Source organism: Prionailurus bengalensis, chromosome D4 (genome assembly GCF_016509475.1).
Source record: "Prionailurus bengalensis isolate Pbe53 chromosome D4, Fcat_Pben_1.1_paternal_pri, whole genome shotgun sequence".
Lineage (NCBI taxonomy): Eukaryota > Metazoa > Chordata > Mammalia > Carnivora > Felidae > Prionailurus > Prionailurus bengalensis.
The window spans coordinates 19650579-19668594 of record NC_057359.1 but is presented as its reverse complement, the minus strand read 5'-3'; the positions used below and the strand labels follow the sequence as shown (position 1 = coordinate 19668594).

General features: G+C 39.6%; 1 long non-coding RNA gene across 1 annotated transcript in view; it reads left to right on the top strand.

The window, feature by feature from the left end:
- LOC122474693 overlaps positions 1–15400 on the top strand; it is a 104003-nt gene extending 88603 nt beyond the window's left edge. The window contains exons 4-5 of the long non-coding RNA XR_006294981.1: positions 14450–14651; positions 15225–15400. This is a non-coding gene — a long non-coding RNA (uncharacterized LOC122474693). The remainder of the gene's footprint in view (positions 1–14449; positions 14652–15224) is intronic.
- The last annotated feature ends 2616 nt before the right edge of the window (positions 15401–18016 follow it).

Here is an 18016-nt window from a genome sequence, read left to right as displayed (position 1 = left end):
TATAGTGATTCAGCAATTTTATACATAACTCAGTGCTTATCATGATAAGTATACTCTTGATCCCCTTCACCCATTTCACCTGTCCCCCCCTCTTCCTCCCCTCTGGTAATCACCAGTTTGTTCTCTATAGTTAAAAGCCTGTCTTTCTGTTTATCCTGTTTTTTACTTTTTTCATTTTCGTTTCTTAAATTCCACATTTGAGTGAAATCATATGGTATTTATCTTTCTCTGACTTATTTCACTTAGCATTATACCTTCTAGATCCATCCATGTTGTCACAAATGGCAAGATTTCATTCTTTTTTTTTTATGGCTGAATCATATCCCATTGTATACATATACCACATCTTCTAATTTATCTATTCATCTATTGATGGACACTTGGGTTATTTCCATAATTTGGCTATTGTAAAAATGCTTCAATAAACGTAGGGGTGCATATATATTTCTGAATTAGTGTTTTTGTTTTCTTTGCGTAAATACCCATTAATGGAAGTACTGGATCATATAGTAATTCTATTTTTAATTTTTTGAGGAACCTTCATACTGTTTTCCACAGTGGCTGAAGCAGTTTGCATCCCCACCAACAGTGCACAAGGGTTCCTTTTTCTCCACATCCTCGCCAATACTTGTTATTTCTTATGTTGTTGATTTTAGCCATTCTGACAGGTATGAGGTGATATCTCGTGATTTTGATTTGCATTTCCCTAATTATGAGTGATGTTGAGCATCTTTTCCTGTGTCTGTTGGCCATCTGTTTGTCTTCTTTTAAAAAAAATATTCTTAATCTTTATTTATTTTTGAGAGACAGAGCATGAGCGGGAGAGGGGCAGAGAGAGAGACACGAACACAGAATCCGAAGCAGGCTCCAGGCTCCCAGCCATCAGCACAGAGCCTGACTTGGGGCCAGAACTCAGGAAATGTGACATCATGACCTGAGCCAAAGTCGGATGCTTAACCGACAGAGCCACCCAGGCACCCCTCATCTGTTTGTCTTCTTTGGAGAAATGTCTGTTCATGTTTTCTTCCCATTTTTAAAATAAATCCAGTATAGGTAACATAGTATGTTATATTAGTTTCAGGTGTACAATATAGTGATTCAACAATTCTATACATTACTTGGTGTTCATCATAATAAGCACACTCTAAATCCCCTTCACCTATTTCACCCATCCTCCCACCCACCTCCCTTCTGGCAACAACCAGTTTGTTCTCTATAGTTAAGAGTCTGTTCTTTGGTTTGTCTTGTTTATCTTTGTTTACTTGTTGTTTCTTAAGTTCCACACATGATTGAGATCATATGGTATTTATCTTCTTCTATTTTTTAGTTGGGTTATTTGTTTTCTTAATGTTGAATTGTATAAATTATTTATATATTTTGGGTACTAATCCCTTATTAGAGATGTCATTTGCAAATATTTTCTCCCATTCAGTAGATTGTCTTTTAGTTTTGTTGATTATTTCCTTTGCTGTGCAGAAGATTTTATTTTGATGTAGTCCCAATAGTTTGTTTTTGCTTTTGTTTCCCTTGCCTCAGGAGATATATCTAGAAAGATGTTGCTATGGCCTATGTCAGAGAAATTCCTGCCGGTGCTCTTTTCTAAGATTTTTATAGTTTCAGGTCTCACATTTAGGTCCTTAATCCATTTTGAGTTTATTTTTGTGTATGGTGTAGGAAAGCGGTCTAGTTTCATTCTTTTGCATGTAGGTGTCAAGTTTTTCCAACACCATTTGTTGAAAAGATGGTCTTTTTCCCATTGCGTATTTTTGCTTCCTTTGTCAAAGAGGAATTGACCATATAACTGTAGATTTTTTCTGTGTGTTCTTTCCTGTTCTGTTGATCTATGTGTCTGTTTTTATGCCAGTACCATACTATTTTAGTTATTATTGCTTTGTAGTATATCTTGAAATCTGGGATTGTAATACCTCCAGTTTTGTTTTTCTTTTTCAAGATTGCTTTGGCTATTTGGGGTCTTTTGTGGTTCCATACAAATTTTAGGATTGTTTGTTCTAGTTCTGTGAAAACAGCTGTTGAGTATTTTGATAGGGATGCATTAAATCTGTAGATTGCTTTGAGCACTATGGATATTATAATAATATTTGTTTTTCTAATCCATGAGCATGGAACATCCTTCCATTTGTTTGTGTCATCTTCACTTTCTTTCATCAGTGTTTTTTGGTTTTCCGAGTAGAGGTCTTTCACTGCCTTGGTTAAGTTTATTCCTGGCAATTTTATTGATTTTGGCACAATTGTAAATGAGATTATTTTCTTAATTTCTCTTTCTGCTGCTTCATTGTTAGTGTATAGAAATGCACCAGATATCTGTGCATTGATTTTGTATCCTGTGACTTTACTGAATTCATTTATCAATTCTAGCAGTTTTTTGGTGGAATCTTTTGGATTTGTTATCTGCAAATAGTGAAAGTTTTATTTCTTCCTTACCAATTTAGATACCTTTTATTTCTTTTTGTTGTCTGATTGCTGTAGCTAGGACTTCCAGTAGTATGTTGAATAAAAGTGGTGAGAGTGGACATCCTTGTTTTGTTCCAGATATTGGGGTAAAGCTCTCATTTTTTCCCCATTGAGTATGATGGTAGGTGTGGGTTTTTCATAAATGGTCTTTATTATTTTGAGGTGTGTTTTCTCTAAACCTACTTTGTTGAGGGTTTTTATCATGAATGGACGTTTTTACCTTGTGATTTTCTGCACTTGTTGAAATGATCATGTGGTTTTTCTTGTTGATGTGAAGTATCGCATTGATTGATTTGTGAATTTTGAGCCACTCTTGCATCAGTAGGGAGTCATGCTTTAGCTAGTATGGAAAACCTCTCCCAAAGGGTGATATTTAAACTAAAACCTAAAACATGAGCCAGCTGGAAAAGGGAGAGGAGATATAGGAGTATTTCAGACATAGGTAACAACAGGTACAAAGGAGCTGGGCAGGAAAAATTTGGATGAAATATAGAAACTGGACCATGTGAAGAAAATCAAAATACGTGAGTGACTAATGGAAGGGTGATGTCTGAAACGTAAAATGCTTTACTCCATCTTCTAAAGGTACTGAATTTGGCACTGAGAAAAATGCAAGTATTAACTGAAGAAGCCAAAGAGTTGCTTGGATGGAAAAATAATTATTTCTTTTCTTTTAACTTTTTTTTAATGTTTATTCATTTTTGAGAGAGAGAGAGAGAGAGAGAGAGAGAGAGACAGCCTGAGTGAGGGAGGGGCAGAGAAAGAGGGGGACGCAGAATCTGAAGCAGGCTCCAGGCTCTGAGCTGTCAGCCAGTGGCCCAATGTGGGGCTCAAACTCTCGAACCGTGAGATCATGACCTGAGCTGAAGTCGGACACTTAATTGACAGCTACCCAGGTACCCTAAAAAATAATTATTTCTATTCCTGTCTTCTTGTCACTTTAGAGTTTCCTAGAGGCTGAGTATGATGGTACTCTCACAGACCTTAAGATCTACCAGCTGAAGGTGACTTCAGGGATTTTCAAACATCTTTTATACCAAAATCCAAGTAAGAGAAGCCTGCTCACTGCATTTTGCCAGAAGTACTGGTAAAAATGGTTCAGTGTGGCTTTTAGTCTTAGATGGTCATAAGGATTTTTCTGGAGCTCAAAGAGTTACATACCCGTTCATCTGTCAACTGAAATAGAAATATTACTCAAGAGAGTGTTCACAGGCACATGTCTATATAAATGTGAATGTGACAAGTGAAAAATGGCTCAGTCCTACATACCCTAAGCATTCTGGGAAGCATGTGTACATTTTTAAATTGATTGCTTTTTTAATTCTTTGTGTATCATATTCATGGCTTTAAAAAATTTACTGATTTCCTTCATGAAGAGTTTAGCAAATGCAGAATTGAATCTTAATTTCTGAATGCCTTGATTGCTTCTAATTGCCTTTTGTTTCTGTATGCGTCTCAGTTTAATACCACAGAAAGCTTTTGAATCATTAGCTCTGGAAACATAAGCCCACCACTTTATTGCACAATAAGTGAATCATAAGCATCCAGGCTAGCCAGCGAAGCTGACCTGGAAGTGTCTTTTTAGCTGAGAGATTTGTCTGTCTTCAGCCGCTTAAATCATTTGTCATCTTAGTGGAAATTTTCAGGATGCCCTCACAACTATAAATTTCCAGCCTGGTGTGGAAATGTATTGCCCCCCACATCTGAACATTCTAGATATGGAAGAAGCTTTAAGTTATACTCACTGTCTGAAACAGCAAGGGAATCTTAAAGTCCTCTTATTTCAAACCTCTCCTCCTTCTCCCTCAACCCATCAGCAGTAAAAGTATAATGCAAAGGTAGCCTTAAAACAACATATAGTGAAGGTTATGATTAGCTCTTAGCTTAAGAACACAAACTTCAGAATTAGATCTGGATTCAAATCCAGACTCCCCACTTTTAGTTGTATTCCCTAGGGAAATAAAGTTATTTACTCTATCTGAGCCTCAGCATCTTCATCTAAAAAATTGAGGGAATAATCTCTATCTCAAATGGCTGTGATAGGAATCAAACAAGATAATATATATAAAGCGCATAGCCTAGTTCTGAACACACAGTAAGAGCTCAGGCAACTTATCAATGGATTGTTATCCAATCCAGTTCATTTACAGATAAGGAAACTCCTCTATCTGTGAAATATCAAAGAGGCCACACATTTGTCCAACATCTCATGGAATGACTGGTGCAGAACAGTGGAGTTGAGATTTCCTAATTTTCACACCAAAGTTCATTCTGCTCAAAATGCTCAAGTGTTTTGGTTATTCTTCAAGTGATAAGCACAGAATTTTCCCCACCTGCTTTCTTATTTGTGTGATCACTTGCAGTTTTGGTTCTAGCTTGCTATCCTGTGAACCTTAGGCTAAACAATATACTCTTCTGAAAAATATATGAAAACAGTGCAAAATGATTAGAAGGTGAAAAACCTACATGGAAAAAGAAAGATTTTTAAATAGTGCAACATAGTGCAAAATAATTAGAATACACACGCAAAAAATTGTAGGAGGGTAATGGCCTTGTTTTGAATGATGATACTTTTTCACTTTCTAAATGAATTTTTCCAGAGAAAATGATTCTTGGTGCAAAGTCTAATACATAACCTTTATAGATGCACCTATGTTTTTGTTACAAAAAATCTGTTTTTAAGTAGTTTTTTGTTTTGTTTTGTTTTCCCTAAATGTTTCAGCTAAACAAGAATGAAGGTTTTGCAGAGGGAAAGGAGGAGAGAGAGACTTGGTGCTGTGTTTCCCCCGTGACAGGAGGGATTTTATCAAGAAATAGAAGATGGGTACGGCATTGTCGTGTCCTGGGTACTGCAGTTCCCTCTGACAAAAGGACTTCCAGTGAAGTCCAAAACAGAAGAGGGAAGTAAGTGATTCTTGCCGATAGCTGGACCAGTAAACGGTGTTGAGGAAGAACTTTCTCCTCTTGTGCTAGCTAGTTCAGCATTATTTCAGCTTTGTTCTTTTGAGCCTCCAACCTCTTGACCTTGGTATCACCAATCAACCCCTTACCTGGAAGGGTGTAGCCCAGGACCTCTTGCAGCCTGTGGGCCCCGGTGAGGTTTATGGATACGTGACAGCAGTAATGGTACTGTTGTGGTTTTTGGATCATATTAAGTAAGATCCCTTTTATTCTTACTTACGTAAGCAAAATGTGCTAACTGCATACAAATATGCAGTTATAAGAGTAGATAAAAAAGAAGTCCTCCTCACCCAAAGCAGTTGGCATCTTGCTTTTTTTACTTGATCATATGTCTTGGAACTCTCACATAGTAAATATAAATTTACCTCATTTTTTTTCACTCATCGTATAGTATTCCACAATACAAATGCACAAAATTCATTCAACCATTCGCTACTTGAGGGAAATTTCTGCCCTTTTCAATTGTTCCTTATTATAAATAAAGCTGCAGTGACTGTATTTATTTATTTATTTATTTATTTATTTATTTATTAAATGTTTATTTTTTTTAAATTTTTTTTTAACGTTTATTTATTTTTGAGACAGAGAGAGACAGAGCATGAACGGGGGAGGGTCAGAGAGAGAGGGAGACACAGGATCTGAAACAGGCTCCAGGCTCTGAACCATCAGCCCAGAGCCCGACGCGGGGCTCGAACTCACGGACCGCGAGATTGTGACCTGGCTGAAGTCGGACGCTCAACCGACTGCGCCACCCAGGCGCCCCAACGTTTATTTATTTTTGAGACAGAGAGAGACAGAGCATGAACGGGGGAGGGTCAGAGAGAGAGGGAGACACAGGATCTGAAACAGGCTCCAGGCTCTGAACCATCAGCCCAGAGCCTGACGCGGGGCTCGAACTCACGGACCGCGAGATCATGACCTGAGCCAAAGTCGGACGCTCAACCGACTGAGCCACCCAGGCACCCCTTAAATGTTTATTTTTGAGAGAGAGAGAGAGCACACGCAAGTGGGGAAGGAGTAGAGAGAGAGGGAGAAACAGAATCCGAAGCAGGCTCCAGGCTCAGAGCTGTCAGCACAAAGCCCGATGTGGGGCTTGAACTCACGACCCATGAGATCATGACCTGAACCGAAGCTAGACGCTCAACTGACTGAGCCACCCAGGCTCCCCCTATGTTTATTTATTTTTGAACGTGAATGAATATTTCAGAAAAACAGATTTTTAGAAATAGAATTCCAAGGATGTACTTACTTTAAATTTTAATAGATATCTCTAATTTGCCATCCAAAAATTTTATATCAATGTAGATTATTACAGCCTGTACAGAAACTGCCCATTTCCACCTGATAATACTGGTGTCAGACCCTGATTGGTTATAAAGCGTGCCTCGTGGTTTATTTTGCATTTCCTTTATTACTCTGGGCATTAAACAACTTTAGATTTTATCATTCTTTTTGTGTATGTGAATTGTCTCTGTATTTCTTTTAACCAGTTTTGTATATATATTTGCAATAACTTTAGGAGATTTTAATGGCTTTTGTATACTATATTTTGTTTTATATATTTTGCAGAGACTTTCAGTGGGACCTTTTATTTTGTTTGTGTTTTTGTTTTTGTGGGTTTTTTTGTTATACAGATCTTTCAGTTTGTTCATAGTAAGACTTTTTTATTAATGGCTCCTGGAATTTTTGTCTTTCTTAGGAAAGGCTTTATCACTGCCTCTTCCAACATTATAAAACTTGATATATTATGTAGTTCCTTTCTGATTTTTTTTTAATTAGTGTTTAGAACTTAATCCATTTTGGTTTTGTGTTTATGATATGATACTGGCATCTAAATTAAATATTTTTCAGGATTTCCAACACTCTCAATATAATTTTTGAATAGTGTATCCTTCTTGCTATGATTTGAAATGCATGTTCCTTTGTTTTTGAATTGCCTTTTTCTGTTCAATTTTTCATGTCTTTATTCTGAACTGATACAACATTGTTTAACGTAAACTTAGTATATTTTGATAACTGAAAAGTCCTCAGTGTTCTTTTTTTTCCTCAAATTTTATTGCTTGTTCTTGTGCATTTTCTCTTTTACATGAACTCTAAAATCAGCTTATCAAATTCAATAAATCTCCTGTTGGGATTTTTATTAGGATTGCATTGAATTTATGGATTAATTTGGGAAGTTGACATCTTTATAATATCAAGTCTTTCATCCAGAAACTGTAGCTTTCCATTTATTTGGGTCTTCTTTTATATCTTCTATAAAATTTTATAGTTGTCTTCACATGGACCTTGCATTGTTCTTGTTGGTTTATTCCTAGGGGATTGTTTTTAAAGCTTATGTTGCCACTGGGAATGAGTTCTTTAGATTTTGATTTTCTACGAAGAAAAGGATACGAAAATGAAAAGAAAGCAGGAGCTGAAAGAATAGGAGAGAGAAGAAAAGGAGAAATTAGAAAGGTAAGATGAGATGATGCACAAGGAAGACAGGAGAAAATTTGATTATTTTTAAGTACCTATTATGTGACATGCGGCTATGATGGAGACATTCGTTCAGAAGCACCATCTCACATACTCTTCCCACCAGGTGACTCATCTGAAAAAACTAAAGCTTAAAAAGGTCAGCAAGGAAGCCTGGAACAGGAAATGGAAAGAGAACAGGTTTAGAGTGAGATCTGGGAACCGATCCCAGATTCCAGTCTCACCAGCTGTGTGATTTTGCTCCAGTTACCTAATTACATTTCTCATTTGGAAAACGGGGATAATATCTGCTCAGGTGATTGTGAGGATTAATTGGAATAATGTATCTGAAGTGTCTGCTCATTAGATGCTGCTCTCAGTAAGTGCCAGTTCCCACCCATGAACCCACGTCTTCCTGCCCCCAGCCTCCCTTTCTGCCCCAGAGTCTGCTCAAGATAGCAAGGAGACTTCAGGTTAATATGCAACATGAATTTTACTCCCTGGGTGCATAGCACCCAGGAACACATACCTAACATTCTTAAGAAACATTGTAGGAGAAATAGTCATTAGAAACAGTGATCTGAGTCTGAAAAAAAAATCACATAAGCCAAAAAAATAAATAAATAAAAACCCACCCATTTTTACAAAAGGAGGCATTGTTGAAATGTGAATCCGTATTCAAGTCCATTCTCACTGAAGTGAGAAACACCCTCTCTTTCTACCCAAACAATAGTTCCTTGTCTTGAGAGAATGCTGTCTACATAGCCCTGGAAAGCATCAAATCCCCATGGCGATGGCAAGATGGCAATGGTTTCTCCTGGGGACACTGGAAACAGTGTCTGGAGGAACCATGGCACCTGACCCAGGGCTTTGGCTATTGAAAGGAGACTCGTTCCCAGCCTGAACAGCAGGAAAAACAGAATTGACCCCCATCGTCCTGGCTGTTTTATATTTGCTATAGGGCTCTGATCCTCTGGAGAAGTTGTCCTTATGAAATGTGAATATGAAGTCAAGAGAGATAAGACGTACCGAAATGTTCTCTTCTAGGCAGCATGTGCATTTGTTCCCAGCACATTGCTTTTACTCATCAAGAAAATGTGTGACCTGGCCTGGATTGAAATCCTCTGCCCTGAGCCTTATTTCCTTCATCTGAAAAATGGGGTTAATAACAAGGATCTCAAAGGATTGCTGTGAGGATTAAATCACACAAATATAAGATTGTATCCTGTGAAAATCCAATGTATTCTTTCATCATATAGGAAACTGCATTCATAGCCTGTGAATGTCTTCAGTGGTTCTCCATTTCTCTTTTCAAGGGGAAATTTGATTTCTGCAATAAAGCCAAATGTCGTATGATTCTGGGACTAGTAAATAATGTGTGTAATTAAGCTGAGCTACTGTATTTTTCACTTTTTTTAAAGGGGTGATCTCTCTTAAATTCTGAGACTAGTTTCCATATGTGACCTATAAATTGACCTCAGTCCATCAGTGCTATATTCAACTTGTATCCAGAAGCCAGTCACTTCTGACCACCTCCTATGCACCACCTGTTCAAATTGAAGCCATTGTCATCTTTCTTCAGGATTATTGCAAGTAGTGTCCTCCTAAATGGTTTCCCTTCTTCCCGACTATTGCCCTAAAAATATTTTCAGCAATGGCAGTATCATGACAAGAAATGTATCATTTATCCAGAGGAATTCTTTGGCCATCATTTAGTTATTCACTTAGTCAACAAATACTTATGGAGCCCCTACCATATGCCAGCATTGTTCCAGGCTCTGATGATACAACAGTGAATGCAATACACACAGATCCCGGTCTCATAGAGCATATATTCTTGGGTGCAATGACTATTAAACAAATAAACGAGTGCAGCATACTCTATGCTGGAAGGTGACAGGCACTGTGCAGAAGAAATAATGTGGAGTAAGGGGGGAAAGGAGCACAAGAAGTGGGGATGGGAAGTGGGGTTTTTAATTTTAAATATGGTGGCTGGAAAAACTCTTCTGATGAGCTGACATTTGAGCAGAGACTGGAAGGAAAAGAGGGAGAGGGACACATGGTTATGTGAGAGAATGGAGTAGGGAGGGTGTCCCAGGCAGAGGAAACAGTGGTCCAAAGGCCCTGCCTGGAGGCAAAGCAGAGAGACACAGTGAATAAAGGGAGAAGAGAGAGGTGGTTACACATATGGTGTGAGTGGGAATGGATCACAAGGGTGGCTGCAGGCCATCAGGAGGAGGCAGGCTCCTACTCAAAGGAGCTAGAAAAGCCACTGGAGGATTGTGAGTGGAGAGGGGACCATGATCTGATTTGCATTTTTTAAAGTTTATTTATTTATTTTTGAGAGAGAGTGAGCATACAAGTGGGGGAGAGGCAGAGAGAGAGGGAGCCGAAGCAGGCTCCAGGCTCTGAGCTTCAGCCCAGGGCCCAACACAGAACTCGAACCCGTGAACCTCGAGATCATAACCTGAGCCAAATTCGGATGCTTAACTGACCAGGCCACCCAAGCACCCCCTGATTTGCATTTTTAAAGAATCATTCTGGCTAACCACTTCTGTAGAGCATCAGTTCTCAAACCTGAGTGTGCATCAGCCACCTCTGATGGCTTCTTAGCACACAGTTGCTGCGTCCATCCCCAGAGTTTCTGATTGAGTAGGTCTGGTGTGATGCAGGGGAATTTGCATTTCTAGCAAGTTCCTAGATGATGCCAGTGCTGCTGGTCTGGCACCACACTGTGAGAACCACTGGCTGGCAAACAGAATAGTTTGTAAAAGGGGGGAATAGTTGAGGCAGGGGAACCAGCTATGGGATTCTTCGCAATAATCCAGAAAAAAACCAGATACTGATGGCTTCAGTTCAACCAGGTGGTGGCAGAAGAGTGGTGAGAAGAGATTAGATTCTGGATAGAATTTGAATATAGATCCAATGGGATTTGCTGAAACATTGAATGTGGAGCATGATGAAAGAAAGAAAGAAGGCCAAAGTTTAGATTAATCAACTGGAGGAATGGAAATACCATTTCCCGAGACAGCAAAGATTTGGGTGGGGGTGGGTCAGATATCAGGAGTTTGGTTCGGGGAATGTTAGATTTGATATGCCTGTTAGTTATCCAAGTGGAGATGCCAGTCAAGTCTTTCTTTTAGAAAAGTCTAGAATTCAGGAGAGAATTCTGGGCTGGAGGTAGAAAGGCAGGAGCCAGCAGCATGTAGATGGCATCATGAAGGCTGGCTGAGATCATCAGCAGAGAGAACGAAGGTAAAGAAGAGGTTCAACGCTTGACGCTGTGGCAGTCAGTCCAATGGTTAGAAGTCAGGGCGATGAGAGGGAGCAGAGATGAGACTGAAAAGTGAGCAGGGAGGTGAGAGGAAAACCTGGAGGGTGTGGTGGCCTGGATGTCAAGGGAAGTAAGTATGTCAACAAGTTCAGGTGCATTTGCTATGAAGCCATCTTGTCATAACAGTGACCACCAGGCATCCTCTGTGAAGGAGGAGATACTGGCTACCATGGAATATGCCAAATTTGGAAATGGTTCCTTATGGATAAATTATTCCCACAGGAAAAGGTAGTTACCGTGATTGAAATTACACACACACACACACACACACACACACCCTTTTGAGATGATTTTGCTGCTGCAATCGAAAAGCACACCATTGACACAATTTAATTGTTGACATAGACTAGAATCTTTTCTTTCATCTTTAAGCAGTCTGTCTAGCTGCCTTTTGTCTTTTTTTTATTTGTAGAAAATAATATTGTATTTTTCAATGCTTTAATTATTTAACCTACCTTTCCAAGTAGTTTATTTATTTATTTTTTTTTATGAAATTTATTGACAAATTGGTTTCCATACAACACCCAGTGCTCATCCCAAAAGGTGCCTTTTGTCTTTGAAGCGAATTGTCCAGTTGTGAGAGCGGGAATTGTAGGTGTGATTCAGATTGCTGGGAATTTGTGTGAGTAAATTGGATAAATGTTTCAGGAAGTATGGAGGTTTTTCTTGCCCCCATCCCTTTATTTTCTGGGTCTTAGAAGTCTTGCCCCCATCCCTTTATTTTCTGAGTCTTAGAAGTCTCTGGTTTTTTTTGATACAGCTGCCTAAGGTACTTACTACAGGAAGCTGTTGCTTGCTTCTCTGAGAATTACAGAGAAGTTCTGGCAATTCAGGATGCCCTGAAAAGAGCCATTTGCTGCATCCCTTATCAAGGTACAGCTGATGGCAAGCCAGCCTCACTCAGTAACATGTTTAGTGAAAATTCATTCCACAGACTTTTTATGTTGCTTCTTTTTGTGAGTTGCAATTCATCTTTAAACCCGTTTGGTAGGGTTGCCTGGGTGGCTTGGTCAGTTAAGTGTCCAACTCTTGATTTTGGCTCAGGTCACAATCTCATGGTTCATGAGTTTGAGCCCTGCCTCAGGCTCTGCACTGACAGGGTGGAGCCTGCTTGGGATTCTCTCTCTCCCTCTCTCCACCCTTTCCCCACTCATGCTCACTCTCTCAAAATAAATATAAATAAACTTAAAAAATAAACCTGTATAGTATATTGAAAAATGTACCCCACAGACTGTATATTACTTCTCATGGTAGGGAAGAATACGACTTGTAGCTCAGCATTACAGTCCCTAAATAAATTGGGTAAAGAAGACAGTGCCCAGCTCTGTGTGTGGTACAAGTGATAGACACAGCCCACTGCTGTGTGTCACCTCTTTAAAGGGGGCTGTGGCTGCTGGTATTCAGCACTCCTCTCCATAGAAGATGCCCAAACAGACTGTATGGAGCTGCTGTATGTTTCTCTATAAGGAGAAAAGAATTGTTTCTTATTCAGGTGTACTTGTCAAATGGAGTATTGAATACTTAGGACTAGGTATGTAACCTCTTCGTGTCTCATTCACTCAAGAGATATTTCTGTTAAATCTCAGGCACTGACCTATGTGTTTGCAACCTGTATGTAAACAAAACAGTCCCAAATCCCTGCCTTCTTGGAGCCTACGTTCTAGTGTGTGGGGCGGAGAATAACTATAAGCATAATAAAGAGTTAAATTATGTAATACGTTGCCAAGCCATAACGCTATGGAATAAATGGAGCATGATAAAAGGTTTAGGCATGCAGGGAGAAAAAAGAGCTTGTAATTTCCGACGGCAGAATCCGGGTTGGTCACATTGAGAGGGTGACATTTGAGTAAAGATTTGTAGGAAGTGACGTAGTTACCCAAGTAGACTTCTGAGGGAAGAATGTTTGAGGCAGATGAAAGAGCCAGGGTGAAGGCCTTCAGGCCAAATCAAGCCAAGAATATGTAAGGAATAGCATTGGAGACCAGTGCGTCTGGAGCAGGATAAGGGAGGGAGTAACAGGAGGTGAGGTCAGAGAGGAGTTGGGGCCCTACTTGTAGAAGGCCTTGTTGGACATTCTAAGGATTTTGCCATTTTGTTTGAGTGAAATGGGAAGCCCTGGGAAGATTTTAGGCAGATAAATGATACGTTTTGAATTACATGTTAGGAAGATCATTCTGGTTATGTCTGCTTATGTCTGGATGTCTGGAAGACATACAGATGGCCAGGACAGGAAAAGATGCTCAACATCACTCATCATCAGGGAAATGCAAGTCAAAACCACAATGAGATATCACCTCACACCTGTCAGAATGGCTAAAATCAACAACACAAGAAATAACAAGAATTGGCAAGGATGTGGAAAAAAAGAAACACTCATGCACTGTTGGTGGGAATGCAGATTGGTGCAGCCACTGTGGAAAACAGTATGGAGGTTTCTCAAAAAATTAAAAATAGAATTACCATATGATCCAGTACTCTCACTACTGGGCATTTACACAAAGAAAACAAAAACACTAATTCAAAAAGATATATGCACCCCAATGTTTATTGAAGCAATTTTATAATAGCCAAATTATGGAAGCAACTCAAGTGTACCTTGATAGATGAATGGATAAAGAAGATTTGGAATATGTTTATTTTTTATTTTTTAATGTTTATTTTTTTTGAGAGAGAAAGAGAGAGAGAGACAACACAAGTGGGTGGGAGGAGGGGGCAGAAAGAGAGGGAGACACAGAATCCAAAGCAGGCACAGAGCCCAACGTGGGGCTCAAACTCATGAATTGTGAGATCATGACCTAAGCTTAAGTGGGATGCTTAACCAACTGAGCTACCTAGGTGCCCCAGAAGATGTGGTATATGTACATAATGGAATATTACTCAGCTATAAAAACAAGTGAAATCTTGCCATGTACAACATAGATGGGTCTAGAGGGTATGATGCTAAGTGAAATAAGTCAGGGAAGGATAAATATCATATGATTTCACTAATATGTAGAGTTTAAGAAACAAACAAATGAACAGAGAAAAAAAGAGACAAACAAGAAACCAGACTCTTAAATCCAGAGAACAAACTGGTGGTTGCCAGAGGGCAGGTGGGTGGAGAAATAGGTGAAATAGATAAAGGGGATTAAGAGTATACTTATCATGTGATGAGCCCTGAGCAATGTATAGAATTGTTGAATCATTGTACACGTGAAACTAACTTGACACCGTATGTTAATTATACAGGGAAAGAAGAAAACCAAGGACTGATCCTTGGGATGCTCCAAAATTAATAGGTCTTGGAGAAGAGAGAGTGCTAGCATGAAGACTGAGAAGGAATAACCAGTGAGCCAGGAAGCAAATGAAAAAGAGTATGGTGTCCTGGAAGCCATGTGAAGAAAATATATTGAGGAAGAGGGAGTCATCAGCCATGCCACTGGATTTACAGGTAAATTTCCTCTTTTGCAAAATGCAAGTAATAATAGTACCTGCCTCATAGGCTGAAATCAGATAATGTATGTGAGTGGCCAGTCACAATGCTTAATGCCTATAAGGGCTCAAAAATACTACTTAATTTCTATTCCTAGAACCTCTGAAAAATCACTGATCATGATAAAGCTGCTCACCGTACAAGATAACCCCTAGGGGGCGCTCAAAGCTTTCCTTTCTTTCCCATTACTGTTCTTCCCACCGGAGACCTCAAATTTAGATACAGGACCAAATGGACCCAATGGTAACTGAATCCTCTGTAGTAAAGGTGGAAAAATTCAATACAGTGGGTGTCAGACTTCAGTGGGGTAAGAATTACCCAAGGAGCTTGTTAAAATGGAAATCTACAGCCGACCCAGCCACCAGAGATTGTAATTAAGTAATTTGAGAGGGGACCTGAGACTCTGCATTTTCCCACCCCAGGAGATTCCAGGACAAAAAGAATAATAACTGGCCTGTAGCAAATGTTTGCTTCTTCTTTTTTTGGAACCTCAGAGTAATTTTGGCTTCTCTTTTTTCCCTTCTCTTCCAGGCAGCTAATGAAGTAAACCAACCCAGGGACTTCCTCTCGACTGGAAGGTGCTAACTAAGGGAGTTCTACAGAAAGCATGCCTGGGGTGAGTGGCTTGACCTAGCTTTTAGTCTGTCCACATCAGAGGACACAGTATGGTGCCTCCCAGTCCTCATCTGGCCCCCAGACCTTTTTGTTGTTGTTTTTTTTTTTTTGCAATATATGAAATTTATTGTCAAATTGGTTTCCATAGAACACCCAGTGCTCATCCCAAAAGGTGCCCTCCTCAATACCCATCACCCACCCTCCCCTCCCTCCCACCCCCCATCAACCCTCAGTTTGTTCTCAGTTTGTTGTTGTTCTAATAAAATTTAAAATCATTTCCAATGTTTACGACTCAAGTGATTTCACGTACAAACCCAGGTGTCCTGCTTCCCTAGGACAATAAGAAGATTTGAAACCTGCTCTTGCATTTCCACATAGCAAAGTTGCTTCCCTCAGATGGGCGTGGACTCTGTAAATTGCCACTATCCCCATCCTTCTCTCCCCGACACCCTCCAAATCAAAGCCAAGCGTCCACTGTCATTTATCATCATACTTATACTTCTATTTTCCTCCAAGTTGAAGATTTTCCCCTCTTCCTACCCCTCTCTTCTTCTTCACTAGACTCATTCAGGAACCTCAACCTACGAAAGTATTTTTCATATCTGGTGGGCGACGTTCCGTGTGGTAGGAGTAGAATCTGGGGTTGGCAACCCTAGCCATTCTCCTCTAGGGACAGAGCAGGCTCACCTCAGAATCCATAGGGCATTGGTGTGCAGGCATTGGTTTGATTATACCCGGCACTGGTGACAAACATCCCTTCTTTCTCTTTCTTATGTTGCTTAAGATTGCGGATAAAGCATTTAGGATAAAGCATTAAGGATGAATCTTTATGGTTGGATTGTCCTTATAAGAACCTCACAGAACCCTTCATAAACTGGGAACTGAAGTACAGTTACATGGGGGTGGAAACAGACGCAGGGGTACCCTACCCATTTTCTCTCACCCTCACCACTTCCTTGTAGGCTGCCTGATTTCACCTGGAGCACCCACATTCCTTTGCCTGAAGTTTTCCAAAGTGGCTGTGCCACTGTGCATTTCCAGCAGCAGTATCTGAAATTCCAGTTGCCTCTCGTCCCTCTCAGCCCTTGGAGTTGTCTGGTTCTTTTTTTTTTTTTTTTTTTAAGCTATTCTGTTAGGTGTAGCACGGTCTCCTCACAGTTTTAATTTGCATTTCCCTAATGACTAACGATGTTGAGCAGCTTTCATGTGGCTTCTTGGCCCTCCATGTATCTCCTTTAGTGAAGTGCCTGTTTAAATCTTTGCTCATTAAAAAAAAAAAAATCAGGGGCACCTGCATGGCTCAGTTGGTTAAGCGTCCGACTAAGGCTCAGGTCATGATCTCATGGTTTATGGGTTCAAGCCCCACATCAGGCTGTGTGCTGACAGCCCAGAGCCTGGAGCCTGCTTCAGATTCTGTGTCTCCCTCTCTCTCTCTGCCCCTCCTCCACTCACACTCTGTCTCTGTCTCTCTCTCTCTCTCTCTCAAAAATAAACATTAAAAAATTTTTAAAAATATCTGCTGTTCATTTTCTTATTGTTGAATTTTGATAATTCTTCATATATTCTGGATTCAATTTTTTTTTGTCAGATAATTTTATTTGCAAATATTTTCTCCCATTTTCATGCTTTTAGCATTTTCTCCCATTTTCATGCTTTTAGCAGGGTCTTTCACAGAACAAAATTTTGCATTTTTATGAAGTCCAATTTATCAATTTTCTTTCTTTTATGGCTTGTGCTTTAGACATCATATCTAAGACCTATTTGCCTAACCCAAGGTCACAGTCTAGAATCAATGCCTATTAGGATTAATTTTGAGTTAATTTTTGTGTAAGATATCAGAAATAAATCAAGATTCATTCATTTGCATTTTGATGATTCTTCCTATTATTTTATTTTATTTTATTTTATTTTATTTTATTTTATTTTTTCAACGTTTATTTATTTTTGGGACAGAGAGAGACAGAGCATGAATGGGGGAGGGTCAGAGAGAGAGGGAGACACAGAATCAGAAGCAGGCTCCAGGCTCTGAGCCATCAGCCCAGAGCCTGACGCGGGGCTCGAACTCACGGACCGCGAGATCGTGACCTGGCTGAAGTCGGACGCTTAACCAACTGCGCCACCCAGGCGCCTCTCTTCCTATTATTTTAATAACAAATTTCAGATAAAGCCCTTCGAATCATTACATCACTTGTTTTTCCTTTCTTTGTTTCTGAGGCATAGCCAAGATTAAGGTTTTTATGAGTCAGCTTTTATACATTTATACAGTTTTAATGCAAATATGGTATTATATTTACTTTAACATGTTTTTGAGACCTAGCTACCTTGATACATGGAGATAATAGTTTATTCTTTTTAACTGCCATGTAATATTGCCCCATATGACTATACCACCTTTATGAACGGATGTTGCAGTGGAATCCATCTCTTCACTAGTGCAAACAGTGCTACAATAACCTTCCTTGTACGTGCTCTTTGGGCCCATGTAAGAGTTTCTCTAGAGTCTATAACAGAAATTCAATTTCTAGGTGTTAGATCTAGTGCTCTGTTTATACTAAAATGACTGAATTCGCCAAACTGATCGACAGTCACAAAGCACGGTATGATTTACAATCTCACGGCTTCACCAAATCACAAGTCTCTGCAGCTGCCAATCTGGCAGATAAGAAATTGTTTGTTTAAAAAATAATTGCATTCACAGGATCACTCGC